Raw genomic sequence first — 18024 nt, 5'->3', positions numbered from 1 at the left:
ATGAATGATTAAACATTCTTTAAAGAACAATTGTTCAGAAATTAACATTAAGGCATGTTCCGAATTATACCAGAAAATATTAGAGTAATAAAAATCACAGTAGCATTACCAGGATTAAATGTTATTGCTATTATTACAATACAGTGAATGACCAAAACTAATAATTCTAAAATTTCACCTTAAAATACCTTTACTCCCACCAAGATCACTTTAACATTGTCAATCAAAGCTGCATGTACCTTTGATTGACAATTGCTGGTCTATAACATTGCAAGACTATGGCTGAAATTTAGGTAGCATAACTTTAGGCCGTGCAATGGGAATGGAGTTATCAGCTGGTGATGGAAGCATTTAATTTAAAACTTCTTATCCCACCCTTCAAGTTCCAAGACTTTCTAGGGATTTCTTTTGCTCTGGGAAAGCCTTCGGGAGTCTTGAGATAGTGAAGGGATGCTATAATATCAGAAAATCGCTACTGGAGGTGGTGTCAAGCAGCTTCATTAAGATCAAGGCTATAATATGAAAGAAAATTTAAAACTGGAATTCAGAATTGTACAGTGGTATGTGTTCTAGTTTCAATGGGGTGGACTAGAATTGTGGACCTTAATACAAGGTCCTATTTAGAGAGAGAGAGAGAGAGAGAGAGAGAGAAGGATCTGAAGTGCTGATGTACCACAGGATACTAAGAATTTCTTGGACTATGACAAGAATTTCATGACTAAGTACTGAGGGCTAATAAACAAAAAAACAAGAAATCATAAAACACATAAAATGCAGACAGCGGGAATATTTGGGTCACCTAATGAGAAATGAAGGGAACCGACTGCTACAGTAGAGCATTTAAGATAAAATAAGTAGGAAAGGAAATGCAGAAGCACAGGCTACTGATTGGCAGAAGTACCTTTTGCCTCGTTTGGCTGCAGCACAAATCATTGTTTAGAGTTATCACATCGAAAGTCAGAACAGTAGTGAAGATGTCCAATTTCACATAGGAGAAGAATGAGAAGAAGAAGTAATGAGTCTTCACAGGGACCATATGGGAAGTTAAAATGGCAGCTGCATTTATTTGTTACTTCTACTGTACTTGCCACAAGATACATTGGGGGACCAACGTCTATAAGGAAAGGGAGATGACACTTTCCCAAACAGCACCTAGTTTCAAGTGAGTTCTAAATGTACAGAGAGAAGGAACAATACCGGCATTTCCCCTCTCAAACGGGAGGATAAGTAGCATCAGCTGGGTTGCACAAGAATTGGATGTTTCCACCAAAATGAAGGAAGGAGCCATAAATGATGGCCAACTTGAATGTACCTTTCTCAGAAAGTCAATACACAGAAAATGAGACATATGCTGTGTAAGCTTGGTGCAGGAAGACAGACTTCTAGGAATAGGTTCACATAAGAGTATATATTTAAAACTATATAGCTACCAAGATACTGTATTTTTCAAGCTTACAAAAGCTACCGATGTGAATATTTTTACCAGTTTTGAAAGCTAACCAACCCTAACCTACAGCTCTCTACTCTTTAAAGTTGTAACTCTTGCGTGAAGATCTTCTGCATATAGTTATAAATACACAGGCCTGCTTGATATAACTCCATGGCAGAAAGGAAGAGTTGGGACAATCCTGAATCCAAAATGCTGGGTTTCTTTTCTTCCTTTGTGAGAAGTTATTGGAAACTGGAGGTCACTGGAGACTTTCCTCTTTGTCTGGCTGTTTTAGAAAAAAAGAGCCCAAAGGCAAAGTCTCCTGAGAATAAGGAGGAATTCAAATGCCTTGGAGGGAACGAATTCAGTGCCCTTCTAAACCTCACCTGCTCCTAATAAAAAAATTTCTTTCACTGAATACTTATAGCAACCTAACTTATACAAATAAGTAAACTAGACAGGAAAAAAACACAGTTCATTTGATACAACCAGATAAGAAAAGTGATCAAAGTGCGAAAAATGAAGTGCAGTATGTACGGGAATTTCACCAAGTCAATATGAATGGCCAGCAAATGAGCTGTAGATTACAGTATATTGGCCAAAAAAGCACCAACTTCTCTTATATCCATGGATTAAAATACTGAGAGTGTGATTACTAAATCTGAATAGTATGAGAAGAAAGCAGACAGTACGATCAACTTTTAGCTTTGCAAGCCTGACTGTTCTGCAGCAGCTGAATTTCCATTACTTGAAAAGATATAAATTCTGGGGATGTATCCAACCCATCCGCCTCTCCCAATTCTCCTCCACGGCATCAAACAAACTAATTCAATTTTCCAGGTATATAGCAATTCACACCTTCTCACAGCAACAGAGAATATCAGCTAAGGTGGAGGCAGCATAAATATAGCTGAGTAAAACAGCCATTAAAAAGTCTGAATGATGTTCTTGTACTTATCCCAGTTAGAAATTACAAGTGGAAGGAACTGTGATGCAGGGGGGAATTATTATATATGATTAAAAGGGTTGGGGGAGCAAGAGGTATTGCTCCACTTACTCCGGAAACATGGGAACTGCCAAAGACACATAGGTACTAGGATTTTTGCATGGAGTGCAGATGAGACACATAAAAAATTTCCAGGCACCCAAAGGATGGAGCTGGCCTCCTGCTCAACACCTGACTGACACCACTAGGCTCAGCAGGAGAATAAAGAATTATAATCACTTTTTATTTATATATAGATATATTTACATACTGTTTGTAAATGTCAAATGGTTCTCAGAGAGCCTCAAAGAAAACAAATAATTAAAGCAGCAGAACAGAACTGTACCACTGCATAGTACTTTTTTTGAAAAATAAAAGCAGAGCCAGTTCGGTAGCATCTAAAAGCCTGAGGTAAACAAACATTTTTTTGTCTTCTATTGAAAAGATAAAATTGGCACCGTGCAAGGGTTGCCAGGTGGGCACCATCCTGCTTTCTGAGATATTAGAGCCAAAACACAAGTCTAGGGACAGATCCCTGTGATGTCACAGAAACAGGGTAGGCGAGAGATGTGAGGGAAGCAAGCACAACACATATGCAAACCCTCTACACCAGTTTATGGCATCTCTGGCAACTTCCTGTTTGAGAGCCATAACAATCTAGGTTTCAAAGAGGGGTTTCAGAAGGCAGCCAGTTGAATGGTCCCCCAGAGCAGCAGGGCATTAGCCTAAATAGGCTTCCAGACCTGTCCAGGCCTTTGATTCCTATCACCCCTTCAACACAGAAAACAAATCAAAGATGGGGGAAAGAAGCAAGTTTAAATTAGCACAAGCAACCTTGTTTTCCACTGCTTGAGAGACTGTTGCTTTCCCACCTTATATCTTAACCTAGATTCCCCTTTGCTTCGTCTCATCTATTCCCAGCTTTAAAACCACCAGAGCATCTTTTACACTTTCTGGAAATATTTAAAAACAGAAAAATGAGCAGCAATCACAATATTCTCATGGGGGATTATTGGTATATAATTAAGCAATATCCATAGTAACCAAGCAAATCTGCATTAAAGTGACCTACTTTGAAAAATTCCATCAGCTTGTTGGGGCACCGACATATTATCTGTCAAAGTCCCCAACTCTGAAAACACAACAGGGTAAAAAGTAGTCAATTATTTCCAATAAAGAGGCAGCAAAAGACAAAGAACCAAGGTATTCCATGACATATCACCAGAAACAAAACAGCAGACTTGGCTAGCTTTCTGTTCAGCCTAAAAGTCAAATAATCTTTAAGCAATTGACCTAGGGAAGGAATTAAGATAAAGGGAAATCCCCCACTGATGAATGCTTCACACAGACTATGCCACTGTGAATTATTAAGAAAGGTGGGATACATATGTCTAGGGGACGGGAGTATTACAACACAACTTATCAGAAACGTCACTTGCAATTTTCTGCCTGGACAAACCTCCACCCATGTTGTGTCCCATGGAAAACCATTATGCAAATATGCAAGACTACTAAACATTATGCAAATATTCCTAAACTGTAGCTAAAAACCACAATTTATACCATTCTCCTTTCCTGTTGTTATCTCCCAAAGCCCACAACATTCTCTACATGTATGTTCCTTCAGCACTTGAGCATTTTGCTTTTTATTCAGGATCTGGATCTCTCTCGGTATCTCAGGAAACACACAGCAATCACTTTCTTGAGAAAGCAAACACAGAAATCATTCCACCAAGGAGGATCAAAGTCTCAATCTTGCATGTGTAGGTGTACCCGAAGAGAGTCCTTACATAAAGAAACAAAGGTGTTCCGTGCCAGCAGGCTGAAAGGCGAGGTTTATTCCATGGGTAAAACTTGGAGAAAATGCCCCTCTTTCCCAAAAATCACTGCACATCCTCTAAAAGTGTCACTGCTTTATCTCCGTGCTGTGCCCAGCCATAGGTTCTACCACATTATTCTTCTCCTTTGCATGCCCTCATTCATTTCTGTCCATTTGTTTCCATGAATGTTACATACATACGGCACAGTCACTGAGGTCTTTTCACCTCGCACATTTTCAATAACTTTTTCCTGTTTCTTCTGATCTTTCTATATATGTATCGGCATATGATATTTTTCTACTGTTTGAGTCTTCCCCATTTAACACCATGCACGCAGAGAGGGAGAGTTTTCCAGCATGATAGGTCAACTGGCTCCCTCACAAACTTTATACTGTACAAATATTCCTGTGGCAGTAAAAAAACCCACCAAATATTATATACTAGCAACATGGTAATGAACCATATACAAGTGAACATTTACTGTATTTAGCTTCTAAAAACTCCAGTGCATGTGGTATGTGCTGTCAAGTTGCATTCAACTTAATGGCAACCTTAGTATGTAGGTTTCTGAAGTATGTGAGATATTTAAGGCGTGGTTTTACCAGGGCCACCACACACCACCTGGTGAGTTTCCATGGCCAAGCAAGGATTTGAACCCACGCCTCCTGGGTCATAGTCTGACACTATCCACGACATTACACTGTATCTTAAAAACCATTTTATAGGTAACCTACCGCAGGCATTGCTCACAAGTGGTCACCCATCCAAATTTACACCTAGTCTGAGCCAACTGATCAAGTGCCTCAGTACATGCCCACTGATGCAAAACTACAGATGAAACTCCCCTTTCAGCTTCTCCTTAGAAATAAAAATATTTTCTTCCAATGTTCATCTTTAAAAAAACAACAGCAAAGTGTTGTGAAAAAAGTCAAGTTGCTACTGCATCCTAAAACTATGCATCATATTACTCCTTCACAATGAAACTAAATCCTACCAATTTGGTCCAGCATGTATTCAATTTGGGTTAAAATCTCTACAGCCGCAGAGTTGCTGGACAGGTTTCAGCAAGTCAGTTTCAGCCTCTGTGTCATACCTGCATAAATCCTCTCTCCTACTGTTATAAAAACAAAGCTTTCTGTTAAATCCTAAACATATCTACCTGGAAGGTGCTTTTATTGATTTCAATGGGATTTGCTTTCAAATAAGCATGCTGAAACCACACTGTGTGAAATCAAAGAATGATAATGAGAGAGACCAAAGCTAGGTTTTGGGGGGCTCACTCCTCAGTTTTGACCCTTTCATACTACAGTATCTCTCTCTCTCTCTCTCTCTCTCTCTCTCTCTCTCTCTGGAACCAAAGCACACAATCACTTAGAAAGAAGGAGGAGTGCTGCTGCAAAATGCTTCATCTCCTTTCAGAACTGACTTACTAGGGCTTTCAAGGCAAGTGTGATATTTAAGAAGTGGTTTTACCAGTTCCATTCCCCCAGTGAGCTTTTGTGGCCAAGTGGGGATTTGAAACCTGCTCTCCAGAGTCCATCCATCACTCTATTCATTACACCACACTGGGAATCACCAAATAGCCCCTGCCAACGATATTCAGCAATGCCTAGAGACAAGGCACAAAGGCTTTGGGCTTCCTTGTGCTGCCTGTGATGAACCCATCGTTTGTTTCTTATACCTGACCCAAACAAACAGCCTCTATTTCTTGCCTACAGGTTGTGTTTAGAAAGTTTAACATGCAGGTTATTTCTGAACCAGGTTTTGTTATTAAACTAAAGCTAAACTTTAGACTTCAGCTCTCTGGAACCAACTTAGCAACAGCTCTTGCCCCTACCACCCAAACAATCCAAGCCCCATTCATTCTGCAGAGGATATGATCAGCATACATTTGGGACATTTAACCCTAAGTAACCATCCTATCCAATGGAGAAAATACAGCATAAATGGGAGAAATGTTGGAAAGCAAGAATTGGCGGCAATCCTGAAAAGCCAGATTTCTACTTGTGAGACTATGTTTGGAAACAACTTATTGCTGAAAAAGCCAGTTCAAGTAAGTTTCCTGCTTGCATAAGACTCAGAAAAGAGGCCGCATTAACCAATGGAAATAAAAGGGTCACAATCCTTTGTCAAGAAACCTTCCAAAGTAAAGTGTGCATCTTTTTTTAATTATAGATGTGCATCTACCAAAGAAAGGCAACATCCCAGGCCAAGGCAAAGAGTCTAGTTGCAGTTCTGCCTGAAAAGAGTGGTAGGCAGTGGAGACAGGAGTATTTTGTACTAAATTTAAAGACAACACTTCATCAATGGTTCCTTCTTGGCACCTTCTCTGATATCACACACTCAACAAGGCAGCTCAGGAATCATCTTCTACTACTGTAGCAACTACAGTACTTAAACAACAACAACAACAACAACAACAACAACAACAACAACAACAACAACAACAACAACAACAATAGGAACCCAGCAACATTCTCAACCCAGGAGCCTTCTCTCCCTCTTCCTTTCCCTCCCAGTCCCTCTCACCTTCACGAAAGGAAACTGCAAAGGAGTTTTCTCATGCAAGAGGGACAGCCCATGGAGCGAGCAATCAGCTCAAGCGGTGACTTGAGGTCAAGGAGAAAAACCGGGCCACCTGCTCCCAAGTACTTTTCTGCTTTCATGCCATTTACTCTGAGCATGAGCCGGCCCCTAGGGCTTTCTAAGCAGAGTCTCCCCTGGGTCTGTTCTTCTTCGGATCACTAGGGAGGGTGATACACTCCCAACTTCCGTGAAATGAAAAAAAGTATATTCAAGTTTTCTTAAGGTGGAACTGTGTGTCGCTCTTCATTTACTACTTTCCAAACTTGCAACTAAACTTTGCTCTCCCCCTGCCCAACTTTATCAGATAAAGAAGGGTTTTCTCCAGAATACTCAAGGACTTTGAAGCTCTGCTAGGAGCCAGGCCTATATACTGCTCCTTACTAGATTAGGCATCCTTCAGTCTCGAGAGACTATTGTAACGTGCTCTGAATAGAGGACTTGGAACAGTGTCTAGTGTGGCTGAGAAGGCCAATTCAAGAGTGGCAATCCCTTCCACACTGAGGACAAATACAATCCCAATTCCAGCAAAATCTGTCCAGCTGATTTTGCTGGAATCGGGATTGCCTCTTTGTCTCAGCCTGTTGGACAAGGGTGTCTTCAAAATGGAGAGGCCATGATGAACGCTCAGATGTCAAAGTTTCCCATCTGTTGAGGTCCATTCCTAAGGCCTTCAGATCACGCTTGCAGATATCTTTGCATTGCAGCTGTGGTCTCACTCTAGGGTGATTTCCCTGTATACATGCTAAAAATTCCAGTTCATTCTAGGATTACTCTATTTGGAACTTTGTCCTGCCAAGTGATACCAAAAATGCATTGGAGACAACACATATGAAACGTGTTCAGCTTCCTCTCCTGCCATGCTCAAAGGTTCCAGGACTCACTGCAGTACAAGAGTATATTCAGGACACAGGCTCTATAGACCTGGATCTTGGCATATGCCATCAGCTTCTTATTAAGCCATACTCTCTTTGCGAGTCTAGAGAACATGGTAGCTGCTTTGCCATTGCGTTTATCCAGCTCAACATCTAGGGAGAGAGTGTCAGAGACCGTTGAGCCAATGTACACAAAGTCATGAACAACCTCCAATTCTTGTATAGAGATGGTAATAGAAGGAGGTGAGTCCACACCCTGGGCCATGACTTGTGTTTTCTTCAGGCTGATTGTTAGTCCAAAGTCTTGGCAGGCCTTGCTAAAACGATTCATGTGTTGTTGGGGGTCTTCAGCAGAGTGGGCAACAATGGCTGCATGATCGGCGAAGAGGAAGTCCCGCATGCATTTCAGCAGGACTTTGGTCTTCTCTCTCAATCTAGAGAGATTAAAGAGCTTTCTATCTGATTTAGTCCAGAGATATGGGTTAGCTCCTTACTAATCCATAAGCAAAAAATGAAAAGAACTGACAACCTGTTGGTTTCTCAGCTCCTAAGGCACACTGTACTTACATATTTAGTCATCGTTTTTCCTCTGCAAAGTCCAGCTGGTTTATATTTTATTACAAGGTTCAGTATACAAAGCCCTTTACAAAAGCTTTTTCAAAAATCATAAACAAGTCTTTTGGGGGGGGTGGATGGAATCCTGTCAAAAACTTGTATGTAAGTGAATTGTTTGGCCAAAGAGTTACTTTTCCTGGAAATTTGCTTCCTTTTTTGCCAGTTTTTCAGCATGGGATTTTGTATGCCTGGGGAGGGGGGCTTGTGATGGAGAAGGGAAGGGCAGTCCTACTTATAGTAAGGTCATGAAAAAGATTCCCAGGAGGGAGGGTGTCACCTGTTATTAAATCTCAAAAAACTGCAAAGTGATTGCAAGAAATGCCAGTTACCATCATGGATAGTTAGTGTTTCAGACCCAAAGTGTACAGAGACCGGAGCCTGCAGCAACTAAGAAATACAGAATAAAAATCATTATGCAAGCAACATGGGCTCGTCACAAGCACTTCCAATAAGTGAGCAACAAAGAGATTATGTGGAGGCTACAGCAGTTGCACAGTAACTATCTCATGACTATCCCTGCAGCCGTTACGCAGTGTACCCTCTATCCTGAGTGCCAGTGGTTCTCTAGAGCAGAGGTCTCCAACCCCCAGGCCGCGGCCCAGTGTCAGTCCATGGCCTGAGACAGACCGGGCCGCAGAGACAGGCCTCCCACACACCCCACAGGCACTCCCCTGCCATGCCCCTTTGTGCATGTGTGCATGCACCTGCACCCACACAACCGTTTCCCCCACCCTTTTGTGCATGCGCCTGTGTGCCCACATGAGCACCGCACTGCCATTTGGGCATGCACACAAGCGCCCGCACAAGCACCCTCCCACTTCTTCATACATGTGCATGAGCGCACACGCTCCTTTGTGCGTGCGCACGAGCCCGAGGGGGTGCCCCACCTTCCCTAGCTGGTCTGTGGGGTTTAAAAGGTTGGGGACCCTGCTCTAGAGTGTCCAACCAGGAGAAAGAGGCCACAACTGTTTATCAGTCCATGGCATATGCAGCTGGCCTTAGCAGGAGAAAACCAAAGGCAGAATCAGTGGTAACAGGAAACTAGTGATGAGACCATGTACACAAAAACACTACATGAAACACACAAGAAGGACACACCTTTACTCAGATCACACAGAATACAGTTTGGAAAGATAAAACACAGCCAGCTATACATATATGTACATGTTTTTTGTTCCCTCAAAGAGGAATAAGGCTGGCCGGGTTTCCTTTGCCAGGGCGGGTTATCTGGCATTCCACTCTAGATTGGAGAAGCAAACAGACACAGCTGGGTTTTGACTCTTTTCCCCCAGGCGAACATCAGGACCAATTGTATGTGAATTGAACTCTGGAACCTGGACAGCTATTGCACAATACCTTTTTCCTATACAAGCATTTATTCATTTCTCACCTTGGAAGTCTCCTTTTCACCCAACCTTGTAACCTCTTTGCAAGATAATAAATTGCTTTCCTGTCAGAACAATACAACAATGTAACCATGTATCTCCAATTGCTGTCTGTAGGCCCTGATGTAAAATTCTGTCCCTTCTGTGATTCCCACTCTGATAGTTTGGATTCCTTTGTAACCCCATCCCTTCTGCTAATGGGTCATGAACCACCCATTTCTCCTCCCATTCCCTTGTGTAACCAATGGTATAAAAGTTCTGTTCTTCCTGTGCATGGCACGGTTTTTCTTGCCTACACTTGGAGGAATGACTTCCATCTGCCTTTTATTTAGCTAAATAAAACAGCAATCATTTGAACTCTCTCTCTCGTGTCAAAGTTATTGGCTTTCAAGCTTTGACTCGCTATTCTTGAGACTTGCCCCTGGTTTCAACACTAGATTCTTTATAGAAGGGGGAAAGATAAATATATCTACCAAAGGTCCATAATCTGAGTCCCATTATTAATGGCATGGTTTGATTCCCCCTCTCCCCAGCTATTTCCCACCAATTGAATACAAAATCATTCTTCCTTTTCCACTAATAGCAGAGCTTACAAAAGCTACATTTTTTGACAATTCCAGGGACTGAAGGTTTGGGAGCTACAAGCCAAAAAAATAACTTTCCTAAGTCCTGGCTAGTAGCAGAGTGACGAGAGCAATCCCTATAAAGAATATTCCCCTACCACAGATATTCTCATATTTATATAGCATGTTCTTTGTGCAAGCAAGGAGGACGTAAAGAGAAAACATGTAATATCCAGCCCAACATTAGAGTCACCAAGTTGTGGATCCCTGATGGATAAGATTGTATCTACAAAGGTTTCCAGAGGCACAGGCTTTTAAAGCTGTGTTCTCTGTGACAGAAGCTGGTGCTTTCCTCTGTGTGTCTAAGCTACCAAACCTTGCTGCTTTACACTTACCCACAATTACTTTAGCTTTGGACATTCCGATCGGCAGCATGTCACTGGACCTTACCATATGCCAACAACTTAATTGCTAATTTAGAACTATCCTTTCCTCAACTATTATCCCCAAAAACCTATTTTCTTCTAGGAATAAACTTTTATCTGTTATCTGGATTCATGAACAGGAGGCCATGGCTAAGTTCCACCAGGGTTTCCAACACCTTCTACCCCATCATCTCTGAGTTTAGACCAATCCATGCAAAAAAGGAAAGGAAAAAAACCCTCCCCAGCTACATAATGGATATACTGTATAATAGAAAGCACCACTTCAAGTCATAAGTCTACAAACTTTCATTCATGTGTATGTGCTGCAAACTTCCATCCAGTGCACAATACAAAATCTACTGTCTACTGCCTAGTTCTGTGAAATTGTCAGACAGACACTCACCTTTTAAGGATTTGAAATATGTGATCATTTCAATCAAGAGTAGCCAAACTGCACCCCTCCAGAAGTTGAACTATGAAGTGCATCAGCCCTCGCCAGCATAGTGAGCAATGCTCTGAGTCACGGTTCTACAACATTTGGAGGGACACATTTTATCTATCCCTGATGTAAATTACCCATTTATCAGATTACCATACCAACCAAAGTGGCAGGGGAGGAGATCAAGAGGGCCAGATAGATACCCAGGAATAATCCACTGGGACATACCCAGGAGTCTGAGCATTTGTACCCTATACCTAAACCATATAATCAACTATAGTTTTGTAGCCCGTCTTGAATAACAACACTTCCCTTTCATGCACCAGGTTAGTCCCCAATCTGTCCTCGCTAATGCTTAGCCAGCTCTTTCTTTCCTCTTTTTTTTCCATCACTCACTTGGTAAGCATAATCTCAAGATGTTATAGGTGATACAGAGCAGCAAGTTGTAAATGGGAAACTAATCCAGTCCACTTAAGTAAGTTTATTAAAAGTTGACCCAAGCCAGGGAAGAAAAGCAATGAATGTGCCCAATAAAACAAGAAAACATATCCTAAAACCAGTAATAATGGTCTACTAAACCTTAATCTGAGAAAGGCAGGAGAGCAACTAGGCATAGTGTGGAATCAAATGATGAGAAAGACACACATCTGGTCACACTGGAAAGGATCACTTTGCAGGGAGCAATCTCCCTTAAGGCTACCCTTCCAGCTGTCAGGGAATTGTTCCAGATTGGCCCCAGAAGGTATTAGCCCTACAGCATGCCAGAAAGGTCCAGCTTGGGCATGGCTCAGCATTGGGATGGAGTGCATTTCCCTGTATGTCATGTGACTGCTGAGACATAGATTGCATTGGGCTGCTCCACAAATGATCCAAACCGTTTTCTTTTATTTCCCCTTGTGATCACACTCACATTATTTCATGATCCTTTGGGCCTTTGGTGGAGTATCTCAAGTTGGCCAAGAGGGACAGAAGGGAGAACTCGAAAAAGGTCATTTTGCCAAATATTACACTATTAGGTTTATAGTGACTTTGATGGACAGCCATCAGCTCCTTATCCAAGGGACAAAGATTCAGGTAGGCAGCAGATGGGGAAGGAAAACAACAATCACCACCTTCATTTACCTCAAGAAGGTGATAAGTAGGTGAGATAGGCTAATCCTTTCCTGTCAGATTCCTGTGTGTATCTGAGAAGGTGCTAGGCTAGGTACAATGCCCCAAATGGAGGCTGTTCTTCCAGCTGCTTTAGATAAAGAGAACACATGGTGTGTCAGCCAATTTGTGTACCTCATGGCAATCCTCACAGAGATCCACCCTGTTTTGCTTCTCCTTTGCCCATTCAGACTTTTGTCACTGTGGTTTTCCAATCTTGTTGATGATTCAGATGGGTGGAGTTCTCTGAGCTGCCATTCCGTGGGGGCACCAGCAACCAGAATGGAACTTTCCTCATCTGTCTTTGATTTGTATTTTAGCCAGGGATGGGGGAGACAAGAGGGGAGGGAAGAGAACCATGGCTGTTTCCTTCAGAACTTTCCCATACAAAGTATACACAGGGTGTTCAGCAACTATCTCTAGGTTGTCCAAGGGCTAAAGGCAAATGGGAGCCAGAGGAACTGATTTTCACTCCCTGTTGAAGGGAAGGTTGAGCCGGTAGAAGAGAGACTTGACCAATCTTGCACCATCCCAATAATTAATGCATAAATATTTACATTTTCTTTTTATTGATAAAGGCCACTGTACTTAAAATAGTACAAATAATTTTTAAATTAATTAACAATCCATGGGACAATGCTGTCTCCTCAATGTCACAACTGAAGTTGTACAGATGTTTTACACATGCCATGGGATGGAGGAGAGGAAGAGAAACAGTTAACGCCCATTTGTTATAGTCAATTGCTCACTGCTTTCACAGAGCTGCCATCTTGTTTCCTGTTTTAAAGAGAAATTGTCAGTGAATTGAGACAGTACTCAGGTTGTTCATGGAAAGATTTCAGCTCAAACCTCCAAATTACATTTAAGGAAAGGCCCAAGTACACAGAACCCTGAACTAGCTTCATCTGCTCATCAGCAAGAAGGAACAAGTGTCACTACATTGAAACACACACAGGAACACACACAACACACAACCTTTACATTGTAACAGTTTGTCCAGTCAGAGACTCAAGGCATCATTAAATGTGTTTTAACCATATACAGTGGACCCTCGACTTACGGAATTAATCCGTATTGGAACGGTGGCTGCAGGTTGAAAAGTCTGTAGGTCGAGGCTCCATTGACCTACAATGCATTGAAAACCGATTAATCCGTAACAGGCCATTTTTGTTCCATTTTTGGTTTTTCCCCAGTCTGTAGGTCGATTCTCCGGCTGCAAGTCGAACCTAAATTTTGTGGCCAGAGAAGTCTGTAACTCGAAAAGTCTGTAAGTGGAGCCGTCTGTAAGTCGAGAATCCACTGTAGGAAGCTTGACCACTGCAATAGATTAGACACGAATGTGGTAGCTGCACCATCCCTAAGGAATTTTGAAACTTTAAAAGGGGTATTTTGGCATCAAGTCATACTTTAGCTCAAGCCAGATGTAGATGTTGGGTGCAGTAATTCCTGGACGACATTCTAAAGCCAATCAGAAGAACCCCTTTTGCCCTTGGAAATCCATCTACTTGTGAGGAATTTTATTAATGCATATTTCAAACACTGAAAAGGTTAAAAGGAATTCAACAAGGCAATAACACCCCTTTGTTGCAATTCACAGGAGGGTAAGGTCTTGGCTTCTAAACCTTTCCCCTTGTTTTTATTATCAATGTGCTTACTTTTCTTTAGAGCTGCTCTTTCCTTTATACTTGAATATTTACCCTCAAGCCCTAGAGACTTTCTGCTGGGTGTTGCCTGACTGCACATATTTGGCTTAACTTTTAAAGGAGAGTAAGTAGACAGTTACATAATTAACAATTTGGCTCTGAAATACAACTGTGTCCAGATCTGAACAACCTACGAAGAATTACATTGGTTCCCCTATTTGTGGGTCACTGAAACGTAAGCTGCAATGTTTTTTAAGAATCAAGTTAATCAAGAAGAAGACTGAAAACAAGGAACTTTAAGGGCAACTGGGCCCATTCTGCAGCAATTTCAATAGCATTGCAAGACCAATTGAGTTTTAAACTCAGTTCTAGAAATCAACAAAAATGTGCCACATCAACTGCTTTGCAAATTATCTACCTTGATGGACCTTCCACTTTGTCAATGGCATAAAATGGTATCCAGCATGAACAGCCATGAACGCATATTGGCGGGGAAGGTGCAGCCTGGCAAAATGTTTGAATCCATTCCCCGGAGCTCCATCCTGTACAGATGAATCCTCAAAACCCAACCACAGGATTCTTTAAAGGTTTCAGGAAGGCCTATAATAGATCAAAAGGACCTTTTTCAAACAGCACACCACAGAAACATGGTATTTTCACACAAGCACCAGAACTTTGATCTCTTTCCTCTAGTCCTTCCTCCTGCCTGCTTTTTTCCACAACTCTCACTCTCTTTTACTAATTTCTATCTCACTATTCAATTTAACTGCATTTTGCCCTCAGGGACCACCACCTCCCCTTCATGTTAGGGCTGGACAAGTTCTTAGAAGTGACTTTCCATTTCAAAAATACCTGCAGTTTTTGCTAAAACCAGGTCTGTGAGGAGAAATGGGTTCTCCAGACATATAATTCTCACATGGGGGGGAGGGGAATTAAATGTTTTCCTCTGGGAAGCTTAGGGGGCACAAAGCACCCTTGGGATATATAATTTGCCCCCCTGCTTCATACTCACCTAACCCGAATCTCATACTCCTTCTTGCCCCATGCTTCTCAACATTCTCTTTGGACTGAGTCTTTAAATTCTGATCCTCTGTCCCTACTAAGTATCAGGATGGATTAGATCACCTATGAGGCTCTTCCAATTCTTTGTTTTTGAAATTATTACCATCTCTGAACAGCCGCTCTTACCATTCCTTCTGCTAGGGTTGTTCCTAAAGGTCCCTGTCCTGCACATAAATCACCCAGTTCCATTTGTTAGAAGCAATAGCTCCACAGGTAATTAGAATCCATGGTATCTCACTACTAAACAACTGGGTGGCAAGGGGAATCAAAACTTATATAAGCTGAACAATTCAATGGACTGGCTAAGGTAACACAGTTAGTTACTGAACACCACAGACATCAAATGACATTACAGAAGCAAAAGTGTAGATACGGATCAAGGATCTCTTACCATTATCTCTGATTTTCACCCCTTCCTAGGCCATGTGGTCCATTATTTAGATCAGGACTTTAGTTTAGAAATCCAGGGACACACTCAACAGAATGAGCATGAATATCCCAAACAAAACAGGGCTGCTGTACGACGAATAGAATGGAATTCTAATTCATGAAAAAGACAAGGCTTCATCAATGATTTGAGGCTACCATTAATCTACCACAACTCACACCAGTTCAATGTGCAGTAAAAATCTGGGATGTTCTAGAGCCAGTTGCAGTCTGTTTAATGGTGTAAGCATGAGTACAATTCATTGTGAAATAGATACAGTGTTCAAAATTTTAACAAAATTAAACTGAAAGTTAAATTTACTAAATAGTTTTTTTTCCTTTCAGTTGACCTAACACAATATGTCAAATACTAAGACCCCAATATAACGACAACTAGATATACTAGATTGACCTTATAAATTAACATGATAAACCAGGCTCTCTAGGGCCAGCACTTTGTAAATACACCATTTAAAGATCTATCACCCTGCCCATAAAACCATCAAGTCCAGGTTTTGACAGCATCAAATTGCAATAACCATTGGCAGATACTCCATAGTGGATGCTCCATGTGGCAGCTAAAAAGCATAAGCAGACCTTCTCCACCAAAACATTCCAATTGTGGAACATTGCCATACCACTGCTAGAATATTCCCACGCCATTCTATATGCCAGTTGCCACACAGAACAGCTGTAGAGGGGCAATTGTTTCAATGTTTTAAGACTTGGCAACCTTTTTAATGTAGCTGCACCAACACATACACCATCACTCCATTGCCCTAGTATTGTTGGCAAGAGCACAACACTGGGTCGAGTCTACAATACAAAAAAGAAGAAGACTATAAACAGAGACCAGAGGGGTCTCAAACTGCAGGCTTTGCTTTCCTGGGAACATCTCACAATGTACTCTGTTGCTCTATGGGATACCACCCTAAGAAGAATATGCTTCCAAAATTCCAGGGTTAGTGAGGGAGGAGCGCAGGTCAGCAAGTCTGATGACTGGTTTTATAACCTTTGACGAATGCTTCGTCCCCTCATATGCTCCTGAGAGGGTTGGGAAATCTGTGGCTCTACAGATGTTGTTGAACTACCAATCCCATCAGCATCAGCTAGCAACACCAATGCTGATGGATGATGGAAGATGCAGTTTAATGATATCTAGAGGAGGGTCACAGGTTCCCCAGCCTTGCACTATGAAATAATAATTTACAAGTCCTTGGATGGGATGCCTATCCAGGGCTTGGAAGGAACTTGTTATAAATAACTCATTGCTTGTAATTAGTCTACTTTTCCAATAAATATAGTTTGACTTCATTACATTACACTGCTGTTATAGTGTCATTGTAACCTTCAATTTACTTATAGCAATGGGTGTGTGGCTTCATTAAATGGTAGAAGGGAAATACGACAGAGTTCAAGTGGTAGTTTTGAGGCAATAGCATGAGTGGAGACTGTGCTTTTTGTCATTGACCAGAGGCTTGTAGCATTCAGGTATGTTTTTAAATGAACTAAAATGTAGCTATTGTACTTACTTGTGAGCAACAAGAAAGTAAAACATTTTATTTTAAAATGCAACTAACTATTGGCAGCTTGGAACTATAGTGGCAACTAATTACATTTTGAGTAACTTTCCAAGCTCCAGGGTATGACCTAATATGGGCAGTCAGATCATAATCCTGCCATCCTTTCAAGCTGGTTCACAGCTTGGGTTATGCAAATAAATAAATAAATAAATAAATAAATAAATAAATAAATAAATAAATAAATAAATAAATAAATAAATAAATAAATAAACAAACAAACAAACAAACAAACAAACAAACAAACAAACAAACAAAAGCCCTTTATTCTTTTACCAAAACCAGTTGTGTTCTTTACTATAAAACATTCAAAGCGGCTTGAGAAATTTAAAGCACAAAACTCAATTAGAGATTGAGCATTATTCTGTTTAGAGACAGCTGTATGTTCCTCCTCGTTCTGGAGTAAACACTGAATAGCAAACCTGTTAATGAAAGCTAACTGAAGATGAAGAGCTGGAAACAACTACCACCACACAGTTCAAGGCATATCATTCATCTGGCTCAGATTTTTATCTGGCGTACATACCCAGTGCATCTACCCAGAGGTGGCATTTTCTAGAACATTTTATAGCATTGCTTTCCTTCCCCACACGCAAGCTTGTTTACAGTGTGTACACTTTTATGGCTGTGGAAAGAAAACAGCCTCTATAATCATGCATAGTAATCAACCCTCATTATTTACTCTTAATGATTTTACAGTATTTTTTACACTGGTCCCCTTGAAATTTTCGTCATCCCAAAGAGAATAGCTTGCTTGTAACCATTTGCTAATTGCACGTATGAATGTCAATTAATTCACTTAGCTAATTATCCACTCTATGAGCATCATGCACCAAAGAACTGTAAAAAGACAGGCATATGGTAATAGATTTGGAACAGAATATGGTATGTTGGTGTGTGTTCATTCAGTAGATGAGTGATTGTGGGGGACACACATGTGTATTAAGTTAGCACATCAGCACACCCTAGATGAAAAGATCAGTCAGCTTAGGGAATACAGCCTTTATAAGCCATAATTACAGCATTATGCTAATTGTGACTGCAC

The 18024-nt window shown here is 41.1% G+C and overlaps 1 protein-coding gene across 3 annotated transcripts in view; it reads right to left on the bottom strand.

The window, feature by feature from the left end:
* ACOT11 (acyl-CoA thioesterase 11) overlaps positions 1-18024 on the bottom strand; it is a 128819-nt gene that overhangs the window by 70146 nt on the left and 40649 nt on the right. Inside the window, exon 1 of one of the 3 annotated variants that reach the window (XM_078392902.1) lies at positions 6764-8747. The exons of the other annotated variants lie outside the window; for them this stretch is intronic. The gene's annotated coding sequence lies outside the window, so the exon portion shown is untranslated. Of the gene's footprint in view, positions 1-6763; positions 8748-18024 lie in introns of those variants that run through there. 3 annotated transcript variants of the gene reach the window in all.

This window comes from Pogona vitticeps, chromosome 4 (genome assembly GCF_051106095.1).
Source record: "Pogona vitticeps strain Pit_001003342236 chromosome 4, PviZW2.1, whole genome shotgun sequence".
Taxonomy (NCBI): domain Eukaryota; kingdom Metazoa; phylum Chordata; class Lepidosauria; order Squamata; family Agamidae; genus Pogona; species Pogona vitticeps.
Note: the sequence above shows the minus strand (reverse complement) of the source record. Positions and strands in the feature narration are given on the sequence as shown.